The sequence below is a fragment of the Manis pentadactyla genome, chromosome 17 (genome assembly GCF_030020395.1).
Source record: "Manis pentadactyla isolate mManPen7 chromosome 17, mManPen7.hap1, whole genome shotgun sequence".
Lineage (NCBI taxonomy): Eukaryota > Metazoa > Chordata > Mammalia > Pholidota > Manidae > Manis > Manis pentadactyla.
Genome location: NC_080035.1, coordinates 29880443 through 29888627, shown reverse-complemented (window position 1 = coordinate 29888627; position 8185 = coordinate 29880443).

The window sequence follows — 8185 nt, the reverse complement described above, 5'->3', positions numbered from 1 at the left end:
AAATATTAAAATTATGTTCTTTCATACCAAAGATTAGGAGATTGCTGGCAGATTCAGGAATAGCAGTATAGGCTTCTAGTCATAGCCAATAGTTTCAGATTGATTCAAGGTAGACTCTGTTAAGTTGAGTAAGAGATAGTGATAAGCAAGAGTTAGGTGCTTAAAACCAATGTCTAGACAGTGTAATTTACCATGATTATGGAAACTAGTTGTTATTCAGAAGACAATACTATCAAATAAAGAACATAGCCATTCTGCAGAATCCCTTTTTGTCTCCTAAAAATTGTAAGGCCCTAAACTATACTAGTTCACATAGGATTCACAGACTGTATGGCCCCCAAAATGGGCATTTTATATATAACTAAATAGGATGATACCTAAGGCTATTAGATTGACTAATCCAGAAAAATAACCCAGCCATTTTCTTTCCAATTCTATCTTGTCACAAGGCCAACTAGTCCCCCATTACAGAATGAGTAGCCATAATTGCCGGAGGGGATGTGCCAGAATGCAAAACTCAAAGCACCATCCTGATAAAAAATCCTCAATTCTTCCTTTGTTCACTAGAGGTGCTTACATTTTCCTGTACTCCATCACCTTAAAAAAATTGTAATTCAGTATTTATGTAAGACTTGTATTTATAGCAGGGGTGGTCCACAGCATAAGCATCTTAATCAAAACATTCTCTGAACTGTATGAAAACTTTAAAGACATTTGTGACTTACCGGATGCTTAGGAAAAATGAGATAATTAATCCATTCATATATAAATGAAAGTTTGGTTTAACTAAAAAATATACAGATTATTTATCTATATGTATATAATGTTACCATCATTAACATGATAAAAGGTGACTAAAAATGAATATTGTTAAAAAGCAAATTATAAGTTCAGGAGATAATATGAGAGAGCAGGAGAATTGAATAAAAGAACATATAAATATTAAAGTAGCCAGAAAGAATTATATCATTATAGAGTTTTATAGGAAAGTGTCGCAGGAAAGAGATTCAGTCTGTTTATATGTTCAGCATAATACATAGCAGATAATATGTGATAGGCAGAGTCAACACTGAACAAAAAGTAGTTAGGAGTTTTTGAAGAGCCATTCTACATTGTACTTCTTTTATAATGATACTATATCTTACTAAAATATAAAATTAGATTTTTTTTAAAGTGTTTCAAAGTACAAGAGGAGGAAACATATGAATCCCTGGAGAACTGCTGTGTTCTTAATAGGTTCATGGGAGAAAACAATTATCACAATTTAAGCCTTCATGAAAATATGACCATGTTAAGATTTTGTGTGTCTATATTTATTTATTTATTATGATAGGAAATACAACATCTCTAGATCAGGGGGAGGTATTTTATTTACTTACAGATCATCTTGGTGTCACTGGTTCACCTTGTCTCGATTCTCCACAGGGTGACATGATGTAGTCCAGATGTACCTAAGTTGATAGTGAAGCTTGTACCACAGAAGAGGATGAAATTATGAGACTTGGAACTTAAATAGGGCAGCTATCACATCTGTTGCTCCTCCACCAGAGAGAGACAAATAGTGTTTATTCTCTAAGGTAAATATATCTTCAGGAAGTATGGGGAAAGTCCATATCCTGGAATATAAACAGATGGCTCAAAGGGAGATAAGAAAGTTGTCTCTGGTCCATTACCTTAGAATATAAGCAAATGTCATGTCTAACATTCAATAATAAAGCCAGGATAATACAGAAATTTGAAAAATTGTGTGACTTAACAGATCCCATTTATGTACAAAGGTTTATGAAGCCTGATAGATTCTAGTTACATACAAATGAACATTTAACTTTGAAAAGAGAAATGAAATTCATCTGAACCAAGAATAAATGAAGATGTGATTGATTGATACAGTTAGAAATGAAGACATTATTGGGTTATAAATATAGTAGAAAAAGGGAAGACTCTTTAGCATGTTCACATATAAAGTGCTTTCTAGTATGTCTTAGATAAAGTCAAATAATAAGAGGAATTGATTAACAGTTGTATTATTTGGTTGCACTGGACAATAAAGTCCACTGATAATGAGTAGAGGAATTATTCAGTATTATTTTAACTGGAGTTAGGTGAGCCTAGTTATAACTGAAAAAAAGATGTTTTATTTTCAGCTAACAAAGCAAATGAAACTTATTTCTGTGTATTTGAATTAATTTTACTGTCATGTAGATTGATTCAGTCTACTTAAACTAATGAAGTAAAAAAATATATCCAACTCCTAATGAAAGATACATGCTAATCTATTTTTCTGTATTATAAACAACTTGAGTGATAGGATAATGCTGTACTTACACTATCAGTCCAAGTTCAGTGAGGGGAACAGATACCACTCCAAGTATTTTGAGTGAGAAGAAATTTTATACAGATATTTAGATATTAACAACATTGCTCCAGTGTCTGAAAGAGCAGCCAAAACTGTGTCTCCTGAATGAGTCCTGGAAAATTGAAAACACAGACTCACCTAGGAATCCACTACCCATGAGACTGCAGCACATGCCATGAGATGAAGAACATGCTCGTCTAACTGCCATCCCAGAGCTGGAACCGAGTCTTTGCTCTGCTGCTACAGTTGCCTCTTGGCATCTAGCTTTGAACTGAAGTTCTGTAGAAAAACTCTTCAACTTTCTTGAGAGAAGGAAAGAGCTGAACAGGAACAGAAGATAGCTTCCAATTTGTTTCTGATACCAAGTTACATGAGAGTCCATTCAAGAGGTACACATTCGTTTCCAAGTAGAATCCTGGCTAGAGAGAGTCTAGCATTCAGTTAATAGTGTAGCCTTTGCAGTATTAAAGACACATTAGAAAGTGACTGAATAAGAGATCTACAAGAATGTAATTACCTATCTATTACAATGTAAATGTCAGAAGGGCAGGGATTTTTACCTATTTTGTTCATTCCATAGCCTCAGGCTCAAGAACACTTACTGGCTCATAGTATACACTCAATAAATACTTGTTGAATTAGTGATTATTCTGTTGAATCTCCAATGTCTAGTAAATTACATGGTATATACACTCAGTAAATATTTAGTATTAGTACTTTCTACCAAATTTTTGTTACCCTCTCATATGCATAACAAACACATATAACACGTACACAATTTTAAAATGTGAGTTGTGAATACCATCCATTACCTGTTAATGTATTTATTGTTTTGTCCTTTTGTTTAATATGTATCTCAAAGCCAATTTGTCATATCTGTTATGTTCCCAACCCCTTTATCCATTTCTTTCCCTTTCAATGATCCAATGTCTCTTGAACCTTTAATATGACCTCTGTACTGTTAATTCTCTTTTTAAGTGTCCATCCCCCCTTCTAAATTTTTCTGATGTTTGATAGCTCTTACTTTCATTCCTTATGCCTACCATTTCCAGCATGTCCCTTTCATTATATAATGTTGCTTTACAATACCTCATTATCTCAGATCTCCACTGAAGCTTTTACCTGCAGGCTATCACTGAATCTTGACATTTCATTAAAGTAATACTGATCAGCTAGCCTATGCTCTAGAAAGAGGTACCATGTAGCTCTAGCCTCCTACTGTCCTATCAATAGAAGCTGATGTTGCATTAAGGAAAGGCTTCACAGTCCAAAGTCTACTTTTTTGCTAAATATAATATGCAATAGGTGTAGAGGGTTCTTTCACCTCATACCTTCAATGTGGTAGTTTTAAACAAAAGTTCTTTGCTATTTCGGAGTGGTTTTTCATGTACCTAAATGCTTCAAAAGTTCAAAAGAAGAAACAAAACCATATTTCTATTTCCTGAGGCCAGGAAACCATCTATATGCTATGAAATTTAAATTTGGGGATGCAGATTATCGAGCAGGAATTTTGTTATAGAGTGGGCTCTTAAGAAGTCAAGTGTGTAAGAGATGAACAGGAAGCAGATCTGGGCAGATGAAGAAATTAGGCTGCAGTAGTCTAGATGAAGAACTCACATAATCCCATGGGGAACTCTCAAAACAGAATAATCCTGCCTCATTGTTCTGTTTTGCAGAAAGGAGCAAATATTGATCCATTTTACATCCTCTATTTGTTTTGACATAGTTTTTCATAGTACCATATTGCATCTTTGTTGACATTGATGGATTTAGTTGAGTTGCTTTCCTGACTTTTCCTTATTCTTCTCCAGTTGTCACTTAAGGATATGTAGTGGATACTGTTATGTGCCACTTATAACTCTTCAGAACTGAAGAACTTAATTGCCCACTTGCTGGGGCTGTCAGCAGACAGTTCTCAGTTTTTAGTCCTCTTTAAAAATTGCTGTTAACCAAAGAAAGCTGCCTCATCCGTCTTTCCTGGGCAGCCTACATCTAATGACAGTTCAGTGAGAGAATTCTATGATTTAGCTCCCATCAATGTAGGACACTTCTGAAGAGCCACTCTAGTTTGAGAACTCCCTGTGGGGTCATCTGAGGTCATAGTAAAACTAAATTACAACCCTACTTCCTTTTTTCCCCAACCTCCCCTACCCCTTCTTCCACAGATGTTTATTGCAAAATAAATACCTTCCTAACACATATCCTACATAATAATTTCTGTCTCTAAGTTTGTTTTCCAGAAAATTCAATCCATAAAATATCAAAATGTTTTCAAATTTGAGAAGCTCCTGTAATTGGCATGTACTGCTAAATAGAAGTAGTTAGTAAATAATAATATGAAACAGGATTATAAGAGCACTAAAAATAGAATTTGAAAACAAAATCCTGTGATGAAATGCTAAACAAGCTATAGAGACTAAAATTGCCATAGAAATTCAAAGGAGAAAATTATTGAAAGCTGTCAGACCCAGATTTTTATGAAAAAGAAATACTGAGTTAAGCTTTGATAAGTGGACAGGATTTTGACGGATGAAAGAAATGAAGAGCATTCCAAGCAAGGTGTACAGTGCTGAAATGAGCAGCGAGCCTGGTGAATTTCTAGTATCATTACCCATCAATCTGAGAGTGACTTGGTGGCACTTGGAAAGATGCAATCAAGTAGCTCTATTCAGTTGTTTTAAAGTATACTTTTATGATTTTTTCCCTGAAAAGCCCTTAAGTTGATTGTATCTCTTATCACAGTTTCTATAAAATCTTTAGATTTAATGAGCTTATTACTGGTTTAAGTAAACTGCCACTGGAGAGCTGTCAACCTAAAATAATCTCACATGTTCTCATTTGAAGAACTCTCCCAGGAAATAGGTGATCAAGGAAATGATTACCCTTAAAATAAAAGTGTTTAGTGAAATTCTAAAGAGGGAATATGTCCATATTCCTTTATCAGTATCATTTTCTCAGATTAGACCATGTCTTGAACAATGAAGCTAAATATATTCAGATTAACATTAAGACATGGGTAACATGCAGAAAAAGTTTTGACATTCTCTTTATATGTCAAGCTTCAGTATCTTAAGAAGTCCACATTGCCAAATGAAAGTTAATAAAGCTATGTCCTATCTTCAGGTACAGAAAAAGGGATCTAATGGGGCCAATTCAATATTTGACATTTATTTTGTTACTTATGCTTGTTCCAACAGTTAGTCATTTCAAGATTTTCAAAACAATAGGCACTATTGTTAGCCTGTTTTTATTTTAAGTCATATATAAAAAATAGAAAAATTTTCAGTCAATAATAGTGGCTTACCATGGTAGACATTCTTAAAAGGACATAGGAAACAAGAGGCTAATGTGGCCTACATAAGGCTTTTGTATATAATGCTCTAAGGCCTAAATGTACTCATCTTCTCCCTTAAACAAATAGCTAAAGTGGGACAGCCACAATAGAGTCAAGCCATGATACAAAGTAAGTCATTATCACTTCATCTACTACCAGCCATTTTCAAAGAATTAAGACAATCATCCCAAGACTACAAGGCAAAGAATGACAGCCATTTCCACTACATTTCTTTTCTTGCCAACTCCATTGAAATAGCCTTCTACCTTCTGTATCTGGTTTGTTGAGGCCCTATGGGTGAGCTAGGTAAGTATTAAATAACTTCACTCTGTATTATGCATTTTATCTAGCTAGCCTAGAGACAGCTAGGATTCCTTGTATACCTTTGTCAAAACACATCTAATCCTCAGTTACTTTATATAGGAACTTTAATTCAACTGAAAAAATGCAATATAATAAAAAGTAATAAGTATTCACAGTGTGATTACCGTTCTCACAGCATTCTCTAGATATTGCAGAAGGCAAACAGTAAAAATAATTGGAACTTACATAAGAAAATAAGAGAAATGTTCCAAAATTCACACAATTCCATTCTCTAGGCCTTCTGAAATAGAAAGAAAAAAAGTAACTAAATATGTATTGCTTTACTTCTTTGAAAGCATATGGAAAATCACCTTCAAATGCATAGTTACTTAAGACAAAAAAAGTACTTCTTTTCTTTTAGTAACCCTTAATAATGTGGGGAAAATAAATGTAATAATCATAGAAACACTTCACACAAGCTACAATAGGCTCTATTTTTTGCTGTTTATATCAATAATATGAGCTAAATACTCCTAGTATTTCCATTTCACATGTGAGAAAACTAATAGGGTTTAAATAACCTTCTCAAGATGATAGAGCTAATAAGTATCAGAGTTGGAATTCAAACATAGTTTTCCCAGCTCCTGAATCCATGCTCTTAACCTGTGCTCTGTATTGTCTTTTCAGTGCCTCTGTATCAGCACAATATAAATTTAAGATACAATGTAAGAAGGAAGAGTACAACTATTTCATGGAATGTAATTCTCCTTCCAGCATTGCATAAAATGCATTTAATCATTCTATTCAGCTAGATGTAGTAGGTCAAGTTCTTAAAAGATGTTTTTGTTTAACAATTATTTTAAAATTACCTAGTAAGAGAATCAGGAGCTCATAAAATAATAAAGAAATTATTTAAAATGAGCTAATCCATTTATAGTGTTTCCAAAAGGATTAAGTAATTTACAAGAAACTGTAGTGCTGGTTAGTAGAACCGTTACTAAATGATAGGTCTTATAAGTTGTAACCCAATGATTTTCCTAGTTTTGTATGGTGTTGCTATAATGTATCAAATGATAGAAATGCAAAGGCCTATTCCCACATGTGTAAATAGGCATTTAATAATGTTTCTAGTGAAGAAGAAATGATAAACTTAAATGTTCATGCCTTCTCTCATTTGTTTTCTTGGTAGTCTATCTCACTGCTGGAATTTTAAAGAAATTTTGAATACAAATTACTACTGCTGATGGCTTATTTTCCACTTGAGTGGGTTCTGTTGATATGCTCAAGAAATGGGGCATCACTATGGAAATATGAGAACAATTTTGATTACCTAGGGATAGTGGCCATTAATCATTTTTATTAACATTAATCAGGTAACTGTAGTTGGATATTATGTAAGTTATCATTTCAGGAATATAGTGATTTCCATACTGTTTAGAATTCCCAAAAAACGATCTAAGGCTATTATCACTTTTTATGTATGTGTTCAGAATAAAAATTATCCTGAAGTGTCTAAATATGAGCCTTACCTGGAGAAACATAAATCAACTATGAATTTTCAAAATGAATTTAGATCTGTTTCCCTCCTTTCGATATTAACTTATACAAACCCCCTCTGTAAAAATATTGTGCATACTTGACAAATCTAGAATTCTTATTCCTAATTAAAATTCCAAATGAGGTTTAAAAAAATTATGTGTCTATTTCCTTGATACATCCATTCTTAACATACGTTCAATCCACAAATTATAATTTATTGTGTAACATAGCACAATGTCACTTTTCTTAGAATTAAACTTATTTTTATTTTCAAAGTTAAAAATTGTGGACTGAACTCAATTCTTTTAAATGTTATTCTTGGTCTTGAATGTAAGCTAGTCTTATCTTCTCTTTCTAGTCATGCCCTAGAAAATATCTACTACATTCTCCATTGTGTCTGAAATAGCTAAGGGCTATTGTTTTTATTCTTATACTTAAACTGATAAAGAAATATTGGCCTACCTTTTAATTTAGTAACAAAAATATTCTCTTAAGCAAGTCAGAGAGATGGTCAGAGAGATCCGTGTGCATATTTGAATTTGGTGGATGAGCATATTTTTTAAATTGCAGGCCATACAAGCACTTTGGATTAGTTTCATTCCTGACAGTTGATGAAAAGGATGGTAAGAAACAAGCATTGTAGAATTTTTTTT